Consider the following 21,591-nt stretch of genomic DNA (forward strand, 5'->3'; position numbering starts at 1 on the left):
TAATAGTATGAGGGAAAGATCTTGAGAGACAAGGAAGGGTCGGTAACAGACAATGTAGCCTACAGACTGATAGTGGGTGGGGCAGAAATTTCAGAAGAAACCCTCCCTAGTTCCTTAGACTGTAAAGGAGGAGGAAGGTAGAATTCCATTCAGATTTGCAAGATTGATGTTGGCCTTGCGGAGCAAATCAGAAAATATGTCCAGATGAGCTGGTTCTACTTCTAATTGTAAAACTACATTGACAGAATCTTGGTAAGTCTGAAAGTACAATTCGCTCCCCCCACTATCTCCTTTTTAGCTCCAGAAACTAGGGAAGGTCTTTTCTGAGCCTCTTATCCTACTTGCTATCTAGCTGTGGGCTACACTGTCTCCTAACTGAATGTTTCCCTTGGCAGTTCCTCTTCATTTAGTCTCCCAAGGTGTTTCCCACATGCCATTTATAAAATAGCCAAAATAATTACTGACAAACAAACTTTGGAAGTCCAGGACTGTTGAACATCCTCACAAAATTCATTTGAATATCCAATTCTGAGAGAATCATCGGGAACAGATCTGGAAATTATGCAGGACACAAATTCATGAGATCTACATCATCTGGTTTGGCCCATATTCACATAACTTATTCCAGCTCCAAAATCTGGGCTAATTGCTAACTTTGGGAGCTTTGGACCAGAACTCCATTTTTGAACCATCTTTCATATGCTCATTTAGGATCAGTGGCTTTTCTGTGCTATGCTGGAGAATAGACATGGCCTCAATAGCAGCAATAAGCAATTTCTTCTACAGCCAACTCAGCTACCCAGCTACCAGCATGCTTGCCCAGCTGTGGCATTTAGAGTTTAGCTAAGCAGATCTTCAGACTGATATGCTGTGAGCCAAGACAGATGGAGCTTTATATTTAATCCAGAATGTAGATGCAAACAAATGCAGGGTATGATTTAAAAATCTATATGCCCCTGTCAATTGAAACAGTTTTGCTAACCAAAGGAAGTAAATTCTACTGCTTAACTTCACTCTACAAAGATTTGCATCCCTGCCTGTTCTAGCTTCCTACTTTCTCCATACTATAAATAATTTTATGCATTTTTATCCTAAGCAGCAATTCCAGCTAATATTACTACAAAGTAAAAATGAAACATTATGAGTCAATTATGCAGTTGAAAAACAGGGATGCTGTTTTGTTGTTTTATCCTGCAGTGCTCAGATCAGAGAAGAGTTTTCTAATTTTGAGATCAAGAAGAGGAAAAGAGAGAGAGAGAGAGAGAGAGAGAGAGAGAGAGTTTTCCATGGCAATATTTCAGATCTGACAGTGACTCAGAAGACCACCAGCAATTTAATAAAGGATTAGTGAAATGTGTTGAATGCAACTATGCAACAGAGATTTGGAGCATTTTCATACACTCCTGAAGTAGCCCACATGAAAGCAATTCACTTCTCTCTCCAAAGCTTGTCTCCCAGGCTATTATTCACTTTGCCCTTGCTTCTCAGCTCAGGTTAATCACCTGCTGCTTGAGTAGCCAGATGCTGCATCAAGTGTTATTTTAGATTTTCTTTTTTTAAAAAACAGGCACAAGTATCTTAGGAACTGGGCCTTAAGAGGCATAAAATTGTTGGTTAAGATTAAGAATGGTTTGCAAATTCTGATCTGCTCACGTCTATCCCTTTTTTATTGAATGCATAGTATTGACTTATCTGGGAAGAGATACTTGTAAGTTGTTCTCTTAGAAGACCTACAAAGGGAACATGGAGGGGTTAGAATCAGGTCAAAATTCAGCATGGAAACAGAGTTCCACCTGCCACTTTTCTCTTCTAATGTCAGCCATATTAGACCAGAAAATCCATTTGGAATTCTAAAAGTCTTTGCAAAATATCCTCCAAAGCATCTGCCATACAAGTGTCTCCTCCATTCACAAAATAGTTACCATAATTGGATTTGCTACTGAAAAATATATATATATGCACTTACCACAAGAATAACTACTGAAGTTGCTTTTGGCTGCCCCTCTAAGATGTTCCTTGTCTGTCCTGTTATCTGAAAAAAGAGGAAACTCTTTAAAAGAAATGGCATAATTTTTTCAATAAAAGAATGCAAGTAGAGTAGCCTTTGAAAATGACTTGGAGAAATACAATAAACCTTTCTCCTCTGCCCAGCTTGCTGCTGTTTCTGTATTTGGCCCTTTCATAGGATGCTTTCCTTTTGATGTTAGAGGAGAAGAATGGGTCTGCCAGGACTCTGTCTTGCTCCAAGGTGGTACACACCACCCAGTTAATACAACCAGTGATTGCTTCTCCTGTTGCAGTCATGGATCCCTGTATGCAAGTGAAGATATCCTATTAGCCAAAGGCTCACAGCTGCACCAGGCAGTAACTGAATCCAAGGGATAGTGGTCAGAGTTTCAAACTCTAAATGGATGGATAGTGACATCTGGCTATCTCCTAAAACTAAATGGATTAATTTGGCTCAGTTTTAGTCATGCTTATATTGAGTGACTTGAGATTTCCTCAATAAAGACCAAACTCAGTCTTATCTGATTTTTTTCCCATATAAACGATGCTGCGCTTCAGTAGTTAGATGGCCTAGATATTGGTATTTGAACATAGATCTTTTTAACATTTATATTTTGATGTCTTTTACTAATCTAGGTGAAATGTTAATGTAGATTGCTATTCCACATATGATATGCCATACGCTAAATAAATAAATAAGACCACTCTCTTAAAGCACAGCCAAGAACAACCAGTCTCTCAGCTGATTCTATCATCTTGGTTAATTCATTTGACTTGTTGTATCCTTGTAGCCTTTTTCTAATGGCCATGATCCTACCTAAGCCTATTCGTTTCATTTTTTTATCACCCTGTGATTCCTTTATATGAGCTGGAGTCGGAGTGACTGGATGAAGCTAAGCATTTATTGGCTGGATGCCCTTTCTGATGCCTATGCGGAGTTCACAGCACAGATATTTTCTCTTCAGTTTCAAATAACATCAGTTTCAAATAACCAGTTGGAATTCATTATCTACATTGGGGGTGTCAAACTGCTGGCCTGTGGGCCGGATGCGTCATGGCAAAACGGCACCCACCCCATTGCTGGCAATGGGAAAAAATGTGATATGTCGCAACACGTCACATAACGTTGCGAGTTTGACACCCCTGATCTACATCTAATGCTAGCTTCTTTATTGTGTCTCTACCTTCTGCTGAGAACCATTTCTGCATCAGTTTAAAACTCTTTTGAGTCACATTAATTGCTATGGCAAATCTAGACAGCATACTAAAAAGCAGAGACATCACCCTGCCAACAAAAGTGCATATAGTCAAGGCCATGGTTTTTCCAGTTGCAATGTATGACTGTGAAAGTTGGACCATAAGAAAGGCTGAGTGCCAAAGTTTTGAGGCCTTTGAACTATGATGCTGGAGAAGACTCCTGTGAGTCCCTTGGACTGCAAGGCGTTCAAATTGGCCAGTCTTAGAAGAGATCAACCCCGACTGCTCTTTAGAAGGCCAGATCCTGAAATTGAAACTCAAGTACTTTAGCCACCTAATGAGAAGCAAGGACTCACTGGAGAAGAGCCTAATGCTGGGAAAGATTGAGGGCAAGAGAAGAAGGGGATGACAGAGAATGAGGTGGCTGGATGGAGTCACTGTAGCAGTAGGAGTGAGCTTAAATGGACTCCAAAAGATGGTAGAGGACACGAAGGCCTTGAGGAACGTTGTCCATGGGGTCACGATGGGTCGGACATGACTTTGCAACTAACAACAACAAGGACATTTTTTATTTTAAACTTAAAGCAAAAAAGGATTTTTTTTTAGAACATAAGCAGTACCCTGCTTTATCAGACGCCTGTCCCATCAAGTCCAGCAGTCTGTTTTCACAATAGCCAACCAACTATCCAAGAAAGTACACCAGTCTCCCAGCAGATGGCCTTCAGAGGTAGTCTCATTGCCATCAATGTTAAGAGCCAGTCTTCCTCAGGATTTCAATTAACTGGATCCAATTTTGAAGTGGTACCCAAGCTGGTACCACATCTTGTTGTAGTGAATCCCTGTCCTGATTCTTCCAGAATTCAGTTTCAATTTCATTGACATCTGTAATATTAGCTGATACATTTAATATTCTCTGCTATGGTTTTAGGAAGTGCTACCTGCTCACATAGGCTGGTGTTATAAAATAAGATTAAGGACATATTTCATGTAACATAAAAGAAAATCTCCTTAAAGACTTTGACAGAACAAAGAAACCTGCTGTTAAGAAACAAGTGAATATGTGCTGAAAAAATGGGGGGGGGAATAAAACAGGAAAAAAATTATTTGGCATTGACCAATGAGTGGCTGTAGAAAAAGTGTGTCCATCTGCATGCTACTATTATTTTGAATTTCCCGTGGGTTTGTTTTTAGCTTTCTTTCAACATTTAAAGGAAAGGAAAGAGAGACAAGGGAAAGCAAGCAACAATGTCAGGAAAAAAATCTTATGCTTTAATTTTACGCCTCTCTTGAATTTAAAAACACATTTCCCTCACCGACACCTCATAGCATCTTTAAATGTTTTCTCTTTCTCCTTTAGAACAGCATATTTATATCTGGAAGACTGACTCTAATTTGTTTCCTCTGCCTGCCAGATTAGACCCCTGAAAAGTTGGACTAGAAGGAGATCAGACATCTGTCATGTGTCTGCTCCTTAAAGTAAAAATCTATATCTTCTCTTCTTCCTTGTCACATTTGTGTAATTAGAAATGCCCACTTCTAGAGGACAAATCTTGGTAATCGGCTGCATTAAAAATGACCAAGAGTTATCTTGCATATTAAAAGACAAACAAATTTCAATGGAAGAGAATATATATAGCTCAGGTTTGATCTGTGCAATTCTTGTTGCTCTCTAAGCAGGGATTAATACCAGACAAACCATCCAGCAGAAAACAATATCCTAATCCAGGAATTAACAAGGAGAAAACCACATCCCCACCAAAACACACACTGCAAGCTACTGTATATAAACAGGGGAGAAAACCCCACACCCTCCGTCACCCTGATGACATTACTTAGACAGGTGATAAAATGTCTGCAAGCAAACAACCAAGCTCAGAGAGCACCAAGGACCCCACAAACAAATTTATCACCACATTTGTGGCTCTCACTCTACTTCACTGGATGCACTAAATGTTATTCTAAACCATTATTTGAAATTACTAGGGAACAGAGGAAGCAGAATAGCAAGAGATGAGATCAGATATAGTACTTAAAAAAAAATAAGTACAATACAATAATTACAAACCTTAAAGCCATTGTGTAACTAAAGCAATAATATAGGAGAAAACAATATAATCAAACAGAATGAAGGAGAATAGTCATATAAATGCATATAATAAGAACAAGCCAACTCATGCTCATTAAATGTTACATTTTAAAGAAAAAGCAGATATTAAATGTGAAATCCTCTACAGATGCACCATGCTATCCCAATGAAGATCTTAGTAAAAAATATGAAGGATTTCCTTGGGGCTGAATAATCTGAGTCAAGGTGCATTTTAAATATCTTTAAAATGTGTTTTTTGACCCAAATTACTTATCCCAGGTTCCACTCTCCACCCCAAAAGTTGGACTTTTGAGTCAGCCTCTAAGTAGAGCAAAGATAGAGTAAAACAGGAGGCGGTTGTAGGTTTCAAAATGACCTCTTCGCTCAACTACAAACACTGGGGGCAATGGATTTTTTTTTTTTTTTAAATCCACTGTTCTTTTAGTTTGGCATCCCAACCTCACATCCTTGGTAGAGCTTTCAGTCTGTTTTCCATGTCTTTCTTCATCATGCAGAAGAAGTAATTTTTTTGGGCTGCACAAATAGAGGGAGTCCTGAGCCATCCATCAAGCATATGTGCCTAGCATTGGAATTGGAATTCCACTTTTGAGAAAACGTGCCAAGTGGTTTCTTGCTAAAAAAAAAAAAAAAAATCCCTCTGATTCCAGGAATTTGTGATTTTATACCTGCAAGATATACCTGTAGATATTAAGCAAAAACCACACGGGTGCACGTTTTATATTTTGCTAATTTATACATTAAAAAAATAAATAAATCGGGCTTTATCTACTCATGAAGAATTCCTGGCATACAATCACTGAATTGTTGCTAAAGAGTTGGCCGTGTGTTCCTGAAAAGATACTTGTACAGCAAATGCCAAAATTTGGCTTGATGAAATGTGTCAACTTTCAGTCTGAGTTGGCTTTTTATCAGCCTAAAGGAAAGACTCAACAATATGATTCCATATGGTCAGAATTTAATTTGTTGTTTTTGCTGTTAATATTGTTGTAACTATCTGCTGTTATTCATCTGTGTGCCTTACTTGCCTGTTGTGTGTTTGCCTTGTTTCATTTGCATATATATATATATGCTTTTTTGTCTCCTATAGTTATATAAAAATATTTTTTAAAGAAAAATCAAAAGAGAGTGTACTGTATGGGCTAGAAAGAATTGAGTTGTAAGCATTTAATCTGTTGCAGAATCTCTTTCTTTGCCTCTTAATAAGTTTGAATTTTAAAGAGATGCATCATTGTATTGGCCATAAGGTAATACATGAGATGCCAAACTCGTCTGGCCTCATCAGAAATGCTCACATGCGCACACCAACATCCCCCCAAAAACGTATGAGGGAATCAGGTGCATGTAGCTTTTCTAAACAACTTCTAATGTTTACAGAAAGGCAAGAATTACATACATACATATGAAGAACAGCTGCAGGACTTGGGTTTGGCTAGTCTAAAGAAAAGAAGAAACTGGGGTGACATGATAGCAGTATTCCAGTATTTGAGGGGCTGACACAAAGAAGAGGGGGGTCAAGCTATTCTCCAAAGCACCAGAGGGCAGGACAAGAAACAATGGTTGGAAACTGTCCAAAGAGAGAAGCAACCTGGAATTAAGGAGAAACTTCCTAGCAGTAAGGACAATTAACCAATGGAACAGCTTGCCTCCAGAAATCGTAGGTGCTCCATCACTGGAGATTTTTAAGAAGAGAATAGACAGTCACTTGTCTGAAATGGTATAGGGGGCTGGACTAGAAGACCTCCAAGGTCCCTTCCAGTTCTATTCTATTCTATTCTATTCTATTCTATTCTATTCTATTCTATTCTATTCTATTCTATCACAGACAGGAGATGCACCCTGGAATCCAGATTACTAACTAATTTTAAGGGGAAAAACAATTAAATGTAAAAGGAATAACCATACTGGAATATTAATTTAATTTATATCTTATAGTCTCTTATGTATATTTGTCCATGTTGTATGGCTGTAGTATTATTATCTTTCTCATCTTTTTTACCACCACCTCTTATTGGTGTCATTATTGTGATTATTATTACTCTGAGAGCTTTTGCACCATAGACAAATTCCTTGTGTGTCTAATCACACTTGGTCAATAAAGTGTTATGTTCCATTCTGTTCCATTTTGGCTATGTTCTTTTGATGGAATATAATGCCCAGTATGTTACTTAAAAACAAATATTCCAAAAAGTATATTCATACTGAAATTTTTTCACACTCAAAAATGAAAATGTCTACAATACACCATCTTTACTAGATTTGCCCCTTTTCTCCTATAATTTTAACCCAGCAAATGTGTGTGGGTATGTAGCTTTAAGACTTAAAATTACAAGCATCTCTCTACCCAGTGTCCTTGTCACATTGAATCATTAGGTAGGGACAATAGTACAATTAGAAACACAATCGCCTTCACTTATATTTCAGTTTACATTGTGCTGCCCATATCTGAGGCTACAGTACTTCCCAAAAGAGGCCATTACATTTGATCAGATTGCTGTTTCGTTGGTACATTCAGCTTCTATTATCATACTAGACCGTGAAAAGCCCCTGTGTAGGGTTCTTTCAATTGCCTTGATTAAGGAAAGTTTGAATATTATGTCTCTATCTTCTGATTAATTTTGCATGTTGTCATTTCTCTAAGAGGGAAAGTAGATGATCATAATGATTTTATCCAAGTGTGAGATGTATTCACCAAGGAATTGAATCACACACGTATACTCACACATATTTAGTCCCACGTCAGTCAAATTACACTTTTTAAAATGAGTTTCAATTAGAGTTGTGATGAGCTTTTTTTTTAAAGTCTTATGATTTGAATTATCGATCGATTTAGAGATCTGCAATGGTGGTGATCTACCCATCATAGGAACCAAGAAATAAAGGCTCTTTTTAGTAGAAGGAACCTGACCCTGTTGCTTAACAATTACTCATCTTTCTCCATGCATAAAAGTGATTCACTACATGGAGTAATTGTCCTGCTGATCCCACTAAGACTTACCATGTGCTATTCTCTGGATTTTATGTCTTGACCACTTCTAATGTTGACTCAGTATTAGAAAGTGCCATAACAATGTAAAACCTTTTTGCAGCTTGGCTAGCAGAGATGAATATAGCAGTAATGAAATCTCTCTCTCTCTCTCTCTCTCTCTCTCTCTCTCTCTCTCTCTCTCTCTCTCACACACACACACACACACACACACACACCCACACACCCACACACACACACACGGGTACGCACGCACACACAAACACACACACACACACACACACACAGGTTTCAGATGACTAGAAAGGATGTTTCACACATCAGAAGATTTTGCTTCTTTTTATCTATAATCTTTGAAAACAAATGCATTTATTAATAAGGAGTTCAGAAATACCTAGCCATCAAAAAGTAGGAGATGATTTTTATCTCCTGAAAGTAAATTCATACATCATTTTTTTTAAAAGAGAGGGAGAGAGAGAGAAAAAGGGCTTCAAAAGTTATGAAGCAAGCTAGGAGGTAGAATCTAATTTAATGAGGATAACAAGTTTATGAAAATAACAGCCAAGAGCCTAAGAAAAGCTGCTAAGGTATAAAGATGTCTTAGCAAAGGAATATTAATTTATATCTAATCTGAGGGAAAATGTTGATTAGTAAAAGGGATGCATTATAAGCATAAATTGAGAGGAAATCAGATTGACATAATCAAGGTCTAACAGGATGAAAAACTCAACAAAGCAGCCATAACCAAGTAATAAAAACTTTTTCTGTTAATGGGAAGATTAGGAAATACCTAACTAACTATATGACTATTAAATCATATGATACAGACAGTAAATCCCTACAATTATTTTTTATAAAATGTGACATTGCAAACTCAAACAGTTTGAACGGAACAAAAAAATCTAGATTTCTATCTTGTCTAGACACATCGGAAGAAGTATTGACATTTGTATCAAATACCAATATTAATAATTGACTTATAATATGTCCTATTCACCCCCAAAATAATATATCAGTTTTATGGAATTCAATGGTAGTGATACAAAAAAGGCTTGAGTAAATTATTGTGTCATTTGGGATATTTGGGAAAGATTAATACTTTCTTTAAACATATGTTTGTAGTTTGTTTCTTCTGGGAAGAAACTTATTCAATCTGTGCAGTGGTGGGATTCAAATACCTGAACAACTGGTTCTCTTATTGGATGCAGGCCTGGGCCTCCGAGGCCTAGAACGGACTTCCGGAAGTGGCATCCATGCACTTCTGGCAGGTTGTTCTAGGCCTGGGAGGCCTCCTCCTGGCTTCCAAGGTCTAGAACGGACTTCTGTAAGTGGCATCCATGCACTTCCAGCCGTCCTCCAGGTCTTCAAGGCCTAGACTGGACTTCCAGAAGCAGTGTGCGTTCAGCCGGTTCTCCGAATTCAGCAAAATTTAGCTACCGGTTCTCCTGAACCAGTGTGAACCAGTTGAATCCCACCACTGAATCTATGAAAAATTGAGCCACTTTGGTGAAGTGGTGAAGGTACCATGCTAGAAACAAAGAGACTGTGAGTTCTAGTCCCAGTTTTGGGTGACTTTGGGCCAATCACCAGAAACCTGTGAGTTCTACTGGCTTTGGCATGAAAGCCGACTGGGTGACTTTGGGTTAATCACCAAGAGGCAACAAATTAGGGGAGGGGAGGGGAGGAGAGGAAGGTCAATAGGCATTTATTTATTTTTATGTGCATTCTAAATCATTTTAATTTGGTATGCCTTTCAAAATTGTTGCGAATTGGTGGGCCCTATGTTGACTAAATAAATAAATCTTGGTCATTCAGCTCCCCGGCGTTGGGCCTGTCTCAGTGGCACAAAATTCCCAACTTGAAATCAGAAAATAAGCCCTTGAGGGACATAGAAAACTGAAGGCAGAAAAAGATCTAGTGGTCCATCAAGTCTGCCCTTTGGGTTTATTTACTTTTGGTTTTCTTTTTAATCAATGAATTTATTTTTAATTATTATGTTTATCCCGCTGAAATCCCACTCTCCCACATTGGGGTGGATATGTTGCTCCCACTCAAATTACCCAAAGTGTATTGAGTTGGCCCACTAGAGCATAGATACTCTCAGTTGATGATTTCAGTTCTCTAGATGACAGAAGATCTTGGTTGACAAGATTAACTATTTAGTGTTAGTTTTATTATTTTGTTTTTTCTTTCCAGTAGCAAAATAAATCTAGAAAGAATCTCTTTTCAGCACAAGCAATGGGAACATATCTCTGATGAGAACAGTGAGAATTTTAAATCACAGCAAAACACTTTTTTAAAAAAAAAAAACCTTCATCACAATCCTGGGAGCCATTTGCAGCTGTTAGTCTAATAGACATGCTCTTTGAAATGAGTTTTCCTTGGAGAATGTCCCAGAATGGAGCAGAAGAATGACAGAAGAAAGACATTAAAGAATAAGTTGAGACAAAAATTCATTGTCAGCTGTAGGCGAGACAACTCTGTGGTACCTTCCCATAGATCAGTGGTTCTCAACCTTTTTAATGCAGTGACCCCCCCAACCGGTCGTAAGTCGAGGACTACTCAACCAGTCATAAATCGAGGACTACTCAACTGGTGCAGCACCGTTTGCAGAATGGGACTTTTGATGGGCTCAGCAGGGCAGAGACAGCCTGGACAATTCCTATTGGCTTTTGAAAGCCAATAGAATTAGACTCTATTCAAGAGAGTCTATTCTATTGGCTTTCAAAAGCCAATAGAATAAAAGGGAGTAGCACAGCTAAGGAAAAGGGGAAAAAAATGGCGGACTGCGTTGTTTGGCGACCCCCGTGAAATGGTCGTTCGACCCCAAATGGGGTCCCGACCCACAGGTTGAGAACCACTGCCATAGATTATAATCTTGAGTAGAGATGGGAGGGAGTCACATTTTGGATCATGCATGCAGGCTCCATAAAAACCTTAGACACAAAACAAGAGGGATACTAGTTACCATATCACAAAACCATATCACAAAAAAAAAAAAATGTTGAGAGTTTGGAAAAAATTCAGAGAAGAGCAACTAAGATGATCAAAGGCCTGGAGACTAAAACATATGAAGAACGGCTGTGGGACCTGGGTTTGGCTAGTCTAAAGAAAAAAAGGAATAGGGGAGATATGATAGCAGTGTTCCAGGGCTGCCACAAAGAAGAGGGGGTCACGTTATTCTCCAAAGCACCAGAGGGCAGGACAAGAAACAATGGTTGGAAACTGATCAAAGAGAGAAACAACCTGGAATTAAGGAGAAACTACCTGACAGTGAGGACAATTAACAAGTGGAACAGCTTGCCTCCAGAAATCATAGGCACTCCATCACTGGAGGTTTTTAAAATGAAGAGACTGGACAGTCATTTGTCTGAGATGGTATAGGGCTGGACTAGAAGACCTCCAAGGTCTCTTTCTATTCTATTCTATTCTATTCTATTCTATTCTATTCTATTCTATTCTATTCTATTCTATTCTATTCTATTCTATTCTATGGAAGTAATTCTATACATCCAACTGCTTTACCTAGCAACATGCAACATAATGCATATTGCTTTATTTTTTCCTACTGATCCATCATCAGCTTGTTTCTAGTCACCATCTTGAATATGCTCCATATCTTCTGGATATTAATAAAAGAAGCAGTGTTATGAAGGAAGAGGATAGAGAGCAAATGCCTTATTTTTATGCAGGGAATAAAGAGTACTAGTACAAAACCAACTCTTTGTGATACAGCTATCCTTGACTTACAACCACAAGGCAGTTCTTAAGTGAATCATGCCTGGTTTTACCACCTTTTCCCATGGCTCTTAATTGAATCCCTGAAGCTTGTAAGTGAATGATGTGGTTAGTAAGTGAATCTGGTCCCCCCCCCATTGACTTTGCTTGTGGGATGCCTGCTGGGATGTGGTCGTAAATATATGCTGGTTGCCAAATGCCCAAATGCCCAAATTTTGATCACGTGATTATGGGAATGCTGCAATGGTCATAAGTTTGAAGCCCGGACATCAGTCACTTTTTTCAGTGCTATTGTAACTTTGAACAGTCACTAAATAAATGGTGGTGAGTTGAGGGCTTTGTGTACTTTGTGTCTCTCCCTTGTGCTTCAGAATAACAACTTTCGTGATCTTGGAAAAGGAGCTCAGAGTTGATTGTTTTGAAGCTCTGCTAGATTACTGGGGTGGGGTGGGGAGATAACAAGAACAACAATAACAGAAGCGGAGAATCTTTCAATAGAAAGGCATTTTGCTGGATATTCTCCCAAATCTACAGCCAGACTTATTTCTATAGATCACCATGTTATTGACATTTACTCGCAAATTGCTAAAGAGACTGTCCTAATTAAAAGGTGCTTTCTAAGTTGCATATTGAATAGACTCTTAGCACAGAAGTCTCCTCCATCTAGACAACACTGATTGGTGCACTGAGAATATCTGTGTTTAGGTTGATCAAGCTACTGTACAAATAACGGCTGGTTTGGCATTCTGACCACTGTTCCTCTAAGGCAAAGGAGGAAGATGGTAAGGATGGTATTTGAGAATCACAAAAGTCTTCTCTGATGAGCCAAAACAACACTGTCTTGACAAATAGGGGAGGCACAGCAAATGCATTCCTGCCAATATGGAAGAGATCTAGTTTGGTGGAAGATTAAAACAGTTCAGAGAAGAAACAACAACCCGACATGAGACCTCAGATGGTTATCTACAATAAGGGTAAGTAACCTACATTCCCAGGGCTATATGTTGGATTTTAACTTCCCTCAACTTCATGTAACAAATGGCTGAAAATGATAGTAGATGTAATTCAACAATAGGTGTAATTCCTCACCAGCTCTATGTAGAAGTGGTAGCATTCATCTTTGCCCCAAGAAAATATACTTCAAGGAATAGATGACTAAAGACTATTATTAACTACACTTTCTTTCTTCTTCTTTTTTACTTGTACTGAAAGTACACCAAGCCAAGAATCCACCAATCTATGTTCTTAATACCAAAATATTTAATACCAAAATATTCTCATGCTAATAGGAGAAATCAGATGCAAACTCCTACACATCTGGAGCATACTAATCTGGAGAAATCTGCTGTGAAATGTCTTTGTCTTTATTCCAGACCACACAAATCTAGTACCTTCCAAATATTTTGGATTACCATTCCATTAAGTAGAATTATAGCTGTGACCCAAAAACATTTGGGAAGATTCCCCAGTTTGATGCTGTTCATCTTAAGTGAAACTTCCCTAAAACCATTCCTGTCCTTACAGTCTTTATTAAATAAGCCACCATGAGAAAAATAAAATAAACACACTGAGTTCTGAGCTGGATTGAAGAGATAAATGAGATTAACCCAGAGAGTAAGAGGTACAAAAGAAGTTAATTAGAGTAATATAAATATTGAGAAAGAGATAAATTTGTGCTATGGGGACAATGGAAAGCAGACAGTACAAAAAGGGATATTTTGAAGGAAATGTGAGGATAAAAAGTCACTGAATCATGAAAAGAAGAAAATGGAAGGGAGGGAGGAGTGTTAGCCTGGGTCATCAAATTTCTTGGGAAGGAAGGAAGGAAGGAAGGAAGGAAGGAAGGAAGGAAGGAAGGAAGGAAGGAAGGAAGGAAGGAAGGAAGGAAGGAAGGAAAGCTTTAAGTGGGATATAGGTAGACAAATGTGTTTTACTAGTTATATAATAAAAATAAAAACAAACTCTCTAAAGAGAGATAAGCTAAATACAATTGGTCAGTTCAGGTTTCTGGGGAGATGGAGGACATGACATGTCATACATTTGCTTAGTTCAAAGTATATCTGGTTTTTTTTTATTTATTTTATATCTTGCTGGGCAATTGCAAAGGTGGAGTGACATGACTCTGATCTCTATTTTTCACAGATAGAAGTTATTCCCTCTTTCTCTCTTCTTATATCTTCTGTCTAAGTGGGGATCCTTCTACTCACCTGGTCCTACCATAAGGCATTTTGGACAATGGCTTCATCTCCTATCAATTGGGTATTGAAAATGCCAAGTATGTTTCTCCTTTGAATTCCTCAGACCTTCCTGATTCCCAGAGAATTAAACTGTATATATTTAAGAAATATATTGACCCCCACCCCATGCATCCCAAAATTGTACTTCCTACCTTAAAACTTCTGCGGAACATTCTCCCATCATCAATGTTGAGATAAGGTTTACCTGTCAGGTTAGCTGATCCCTTTACATACTAGTTAGTTACATAAAGCCCTGGTTGTTTAATTCTAGTTTATTAAATAAACCCTATTGTTTAATTTCACACAACATGCTAAGCCAGGGCAATGAAAGAGCTTTGGTAACACCTTCTTTATTCTAAGAGTGAAAAGGAGAATTAAAGTGGAGTATAGAGACAGCATTGAAGAAGATATGTGGGAATTCTTGGGAAATGGGAACTTAACCCAGAAAGATAGGATGAAGTGAGAGGGGGAAAAAAAATCAAGATTTCCCCACTTTGTCTGTCTTTCATATAAGAGAGAAGGAGAGAAAGAAACTTTATTTACCCTAGAACAGCAGAATTACAGAATTTCATGCTATCCTTGTTTCCTGACCTGTCTTAATAGAATAACAGAATTAGAAGGGACCTTGGGGGTCTTCTAATCTAACCCTCTGCTCAAGCAGGAGACCCTGTACCATTTCAGACAAACGGTATGTTAAATAACCATATGTTATTTAAAGAGCTGGCAGAACTGCCCTCAAAATTCTTCCTGTTGGACAAATGAGGGGAAATCTCCAATATCACTGCCCATCTTGAAATTAATTCATTTCTTGGATCCTGAAAAAAATGTATAGGCTTGAGTAGAGTGGTTATAGTAATCAAATCTATAATAATTTCATTCTGCACAAAGTTGACTGCAGACCCCTTTTTTGGGGGGGGGGAGAAGGAACCGTTGGGGAGCCAGCTTGCTATTAAACATGAAACAGAAGTCTCAGTACCTCTTTTTCTCTCGGCACTTCTTTTTTATTATGATTATTCTTCCATGAGTCTGAGGGCAGGAAGCATTGTCCTCAGTCTAGTTAATTCCAGAACAGTAAAGGATAATCATACAGCATTGCTCTGCAGCCAGATTGAAGGCCATGTTCTTGGCCTCATTCTAGGTCAGATCTGCTGTTCCTCAGCATTTCTTCATCTCCTTTTTACTCCCTCTGCTTAACTAACTCATCGTTGGCTTGGTTCCTTCTATTTATTGCACCTGTTTGTTCTCTAAGAGTCCTCCTTTGTCCTTAAGTGACCTGATAGTGCTTGCACAGGTCTTGGTGACTTGATTAACAATCCCATATTGTGTTTCCTTCATATTTGTTGCTGCAGAGTTGCCGTAAGGTAGAAGTTATGAGGTTGGAGAAAATCAGTTCAGTAAGCTCCAGCATACAGTATACTTGGCCAAGTAGACAGACAAAGAGAAAAGCAAGGAAGGACCAGCTCCTGTACCCTATCAAGATAGATAATGTGGAATATGGTTTTGTAAGACTGAAATGTCAAATTGGTATCCTGGCTTTCAAAACAGGCAGAAATGAGTGAGTGATGACTCAGCTGTAACCTCTTTTGAAAGGAGATCAATCTCAATGTCTCCAAAATCTTATGGCATGCATGATTTATGCAGGGACAGTCTTGCTTTCACAGCCAGCTCTGCTCCTGGTCTTCTTCTGCACTGAGGAGTATTTTTGAAGCATGACTGCATGCGGATCCAAGCCAATAAATTGTGAAGCAACCACAGGGCCACATTAACCCATCCCCACAATAGCAAGATGATGTGCTCACCATAATTTGGAAATTGAAAAGGATCGAAGGATTTGTGTGGTCACCGTTTGTGGTTTGCACTGCAACACATTTTTTTTTTTAAAAAAAAAAATGATCGAAACAAGATTGTTCAGATACTGTATTTGGTAAGAAACATATTTTGTTCATGAACATCAGAACAATTCATCAGTGGAACAACTTGCCTCCAGAAATTGTGGGTGCTCCAACATTGGAAGTTTTAAAGAAGAGATTGGACAACCATTTGTCTGAAATGGTATAGGGCAGGGGTGTCAAACTGCCAGCCTGTGGGCTGGATGCATCATAGTGAAACCGTACCCACCCCGTTGCCGGCAATGGCAAAAAAGTTACAATACGTCGCGACACATCACGTGATGTTGCGAGTTTGACACCCTTGCTATAGGGCTTCCTGCTTGAGCAGGGAGTTGGACTAGAAGACCTCCAAGGTCCCTTCCAACTCTATTATTCTGTTCTGTTCAGTTAAATGGATCATTCCAGACAGCTACCATTGAAAACGTATATTTGACTTATAGTAAATGAATAAGGAGTCATTGAATAATCATGCAGAACAAGCGCAATGTGCAAATTGTTTCCGTGAGATTAGACACCACCTTCCACTTCAGTACAAAAGGGTTGTTGAAATATTAGTTTCAAAATGTACTTTACGCTAATAACATGGGGGAGGAACACACACTGAGGAATTTGAACTGTGGTGTTTTTCTTCTTGGCTTTTTGTCTTGTTTGTACAATAATGAAATATTACACACATTAAGTATGCAAAAGCCAATTCTTTTCCCATTCCTCGATAAAAAGAGAAACAGCAAGAAAGCTCTTATGTTTGGTAAAAATAATATTGCAGGGATATTATTTTGCCACCAATTATACCAGCTCATTCTATGGATCTTAAATTGGCTAGGCTTATTGTTGGGAGCAGCAGTGGCCCTCTTTCCAGCTGCTGACAGAGACCATTTCTCGTGCCATTGTTTAAAAATTCAGCTGTCAATAAAAACATGCAACAGAAAGTGATAAAAGAGTTACTTGATAGTGACACAGGCAGCATATACATATAATAAATAAGTAAAAAGAAATAAAGTATGATGTTCGAGGGAGCCTCTCCATTGTCCTCAAGTGATTTATTCTAGAACCATGGCTGTCAATCTTTTCTTCACCGCAAAACCCCTTTAAATACCTTTTGTGGCCATGGACACCCCCCCCCCCAAGACTTAAGACTCAAGATTTAAATCATAACATTTCTTCAAGCCTTCATGAACCCCATGACAATATCATGCCCCCCCCCCAGAGGTCCACAGACCACAAGTTGAGAACCACTGGTCTAGAATCTGAACCACCCAAAATTAAGAGTTAGTGCAATTATGAATGCAACCAGTGGGTTCATATATCATCCTACCAGTGGTGGGATTCAAATATGTGAACTACCGGTTCTATGTGTAGATGCCACTTCCGGAAGTCCATTCTGGGCCTGGGCAACAAAAAATTAGCTACCAGTTCTGCCGAAGTGGTGCGAACCAGCTGAATCCCACCACTGAGTGATTCAATAACAGCTGTGGCAAGAAAGATTGTAAAATGAGGCAAAATTAAATTAGAAAATGGTGCAAACTGGCTGAATGCCACCACTGCATCCTACCTATGTTTTTTTTCTTAACCTTCACTCAATAAATATAGCACAATGGCTTGTTTTACACTTAACCAACAAGTTATAGCTGTATTTTACAAATTATAATGGTCAACTTAATTCTACTAATCAGAACCAAAGAAACCACATTAAACGTGGTTTAATGCAAGTTTGGAATCCAGTCAAGTTTTTTGCATTCTAAGGAAGAGAGTCAAGATCTGAATCTATGGTTTGCCAGTTATTTTCAGACTGTCATTCCAGTCCTCCAAGGGCTAGGCCATTGGTTTTCTGGCCAGGCCAGAAAAAGTTCGTATGCGATAACAATTTTGAAGAATAGAAGTTTCTTAGCCTTAGCCTATTCAGTGAAACTAAATTATTTCAGCTGCTGGAACAGATTGGACAGCGTGAGAGAAACATAGGAGCTAGACCTAATCGGTAGGATTAACCAATAACCTGCCCATAACATTGTACAACTGAGGCTTTACATATAATGACTGTTTTACCCTGTCCCATTTAACAATTACTGCTGTCCCAACAATTTATTTAAATCTACTTTCTGATTTATGCGATGCTAGGGCCTGTTTGGAAGCTGATATTATGACATGTCCAAAGCTTCAAAATAAACCTCTCTCTTGATACTGGGTTATTTTATTGGGTCCATCAAACCTGCAAGCAACCTCATCCGTCTTAAGAAATGTATTTTCCCTCTTGCTATATAAATACATATCTGTTCTGTTTCCTTCCGCCAGACAAATGAACAGGGCAACAATGAAGGGTTACTGTTTCCACGCCTGTAATTGAATTGACACTGGGGAACTTAGCAGCAGGAACGGCTGGGTATATAGAGGATTGCCTGGCAAAAGAAGCAGGCTGGACATAGCGTTTAACATTATTCAGAGCTGCATTGGGGATGATGGGAAATACACACACACACACACACACACACACACGTACACACACCATTACAGTGTTTTCAGTTAGATTAGAAGGCGTTCATTGTCCAATGTTGAACTGTTTCCCAAAGTTCCCTTATTTCTGAGAGAGAACATCTGAAATCTGTTGCTCTTTCTCCAAGGGGTAGTATAATATAGGGAGTTCTCGACTTATGGCCCAAAAATTATGTTGCTAAGCGAGACATTTGTTAAGTGACTTTTGTCCCATTTTGTCCCAGAACTTTCTTACCAGAGTTGTTAAATGAATCATTGCCGTTATTAACACGGTTTGTTAAGTGAACCTGAGACACTGCAACTGTCATAAATAGGAGTCAGCTGCCGAGTACAGTACCCAAATTTTGATTATGTGACCATGGGGATGCTGCAATGGTCATAAGTATAAAAAACGCCCATAAGTCACTTTTTTCAGTGCCATTCAATTTTGAATAGTCATTAACTGAACTACTGTAAGTTGAAGATTACCTGTAAATACCTGGGGGCGGGGGGTGTCCTAAGGAATGGAGTCAAAAAAGATAAGAAGGTGCCTACAACAACTTGACTTATACGTCTTTATTTATTCACAAGACTTTTATGACTGCCTACCTCATATGATGAATCATATGAGGTCCACAACAATCCATTCATTAATTAAAAACAAAAGTACCCTTTCTTTTTTGATCCCTGTGCCGATAACTCTGCCTGGAGATTATATCCAGTTGTATGGATTGCAGAAGAATCAGGGTAAATGTTGAAGCTGCATGAAATTACTTAAAATCCCAGAGTTTGATTATTTTGCGAGTATGGTACAGATGCCTCAGATAGCTTAAAACGTAGGTCTGATATTTTCCCCTAGTACTGATTCGATAAGAATGTCTCTTGTTGAACATCAACATAGTGTTGATGTGTTGACGTGTGCTTATTTCAGTATCAAATTTACAAGTTTCTTTTGTTTCTATTATTTGTCATACATATGTGGAAAAATAACTCTTTATCTCCAAATAACTTTGTTTTTTGTGGATGTGTGGATATGTGTGAGCTGTCGTGCATGTGGTAGTAATGTACTGGTTAGAAGGAAAGCTGTGAATAGGGATGTACAAATTATTATAAAACCTATCTCTCTTTTTTACTATTTTTCTTAGATAATTATTCTGGTCCATTAGTAGTGGAAAGGGTTTACATATTTAAAAAAAAATTGTTTTAAAAAAAATCCCTCCTAATTTGTCATCAACTTTCTCTTCTAAATGAAAGTTCTTTTAATAGCCACAGTTTTGAACACAGATTTTGGAAGGTTTACTTTTTTTCTACAAAGCTTTCTGTAATGTTTTTTTTTTTAAAAAAATGTGTTCTTTTTAAAAAACACATTTCTTTATAAATGTTTTGCTGAAAAGGAAAAAAGCATCTCTATTGTATATTGTTCGGAACATAGCTTTCATATTTTTTCACTGGTATTTTTCCCAAAGAAACTGTGTTTTTGGCAAATTTTTGACAAGAGACAAAGTAATGTTTCATACATTCAATTAACTTATGCCTGCCTAATCTATAGTGGACTCCACTTTCACTTCCATTAAAAAAATCAGAGAGATATTTCTTTTATATCTTTTGCCATGATGTTGAGTGATGTTAAAGTGAGGAGAAATATTTGTGTTTTTCCCCCCAAAAATTGACACTAAGTATACTTGACACCAAGTATATTGTAAAATTCTCTTTCAGTGTATATGTATGTATGCAGTGGTGGGATTCAGCTGGTTCCTACCACTTCAACAGAACCAGTAGCTAATTTTGTTGTTGCCCAGGCCCAGCATGGACTTCCAGAAACGGCATCCACACAGAGAACCAGTTGTTCACATATTTGAATCCCACCATTGTATATATGTATATATGTATGTGTTCACACACACATACAAACACTTAACCATCATATGATTGACATTGGCTGGCTAGATTCATGACAGTCTATCACTTGCAAATTTAAAAAAGGTCTAAATATACTGTATCTACTTGATAAAAGATTTAATCTCCCTAAATAATTAGCTATGGACTTGGGAGATTTTATCTTATAGTCACAGAGTAACAAAAGATGAACAAAGACCTTGCTGAAAATAAGTGAAGGAAGGAAGTGCAAATGGCTACAGAAATAAGAATTTATTAATCATGGGTGTTGGGAGATCGTGCTTGCCTGATGAATTAATCCTTTCTATAATATCTATTATCTTTTCTTCTCTGTCCTATTAGCCTACATCCTGTCACTATCCAGTTTTGATCCCCCTGTTTCTCCCTCCCATAGTTATACCTTCCTCTCGTCCTAACTTTCTCTCTTTTTTCTTTGTTTTTCCCCCTGCTTTTTTGCTGGAAAGAGATAAATATGCATGCATGTGCTTCTGTTTGTGACATCGGTTTGTGCATGAGGGAAAAAAATTATTGGTATACCTAGATGAGGGATGAGTTAATTTTGCAAAACAGGTTACCTTCATTAATTTACCAAAATTAATTAGAATTTTAAATTCAATATATTATATTTGAATATAGCCCTGGTCCTTTCAGAAATGTGATTTCTAGAAAATTATATATATACACATGTGTACACATACCCTTACTCATGTACATATATGTGTACAGTATGTATAATTTTTATCTTCCACCTATATAGTATATTCAGTTGTTGGAAGGAAATCTTTTAAATTCAAGATCTTTTTTTTTTTTTTGAGCAAATACGGTAACTAGGTTATAGAGCATAAAATAAGACATTGAGTTACTATTGTTATTCTTTCAAAAGTGAAGGACCAGAATGAGAAAGGTGAACTCCAGATGACAATATAGGTGGAAATCCTTAGGTTATGTTTGGTCAAAAATAATGCCATGGGGGCAGAGCAATCAAAATTCCATGGAGGAAATTTAATTCAGAATCTGAGACATTGTCCTACTTGAATATCTAAAGAGGAAAAAAAAATCTTCTTTTGCTTA

General features: G+C 38.0%; 1 long non-coding RNA gene across 1 annotated transcript in view; it reads right to left on the minus strand.

Annotated features, from left to right (window-relative positions):
- Window positions 1-1,756: 1,756 nt before the first annotated feature.
- LOC120316235 overlaps window positions 1,757-21,591 on the minus strand; it is a 99,551-nt gene continuing 79,716 nt past the window's right edge. The window contains exon 3 of the long non-coding RNA XR_005558894.1: window positions 1,757-2,032. This is a non-coding gene — a long non-coding RNA (uncharacterized LOC120316235). The remainder of the gene's footprint in view (window positions 2,033-21,591) is intronic.

This window comes from Crotalus tigris, unplaced genomic scaffold, assembly GCF_016545835.1.
Source record: "Crotalus tigris isolate CLP2741 ecotype Arizona unplaced genomic scaffold, ASM1654583v1 scf7180000019302.1197242, whole genome shotgun sequence".
Classification (NCBI taxonomy): domain Eukaryota; kingdom Metazoa; phylum Chordata; class Lepidosauria; order Squamata; family Viperidae; genus Crotalus; species Crotalus tigris.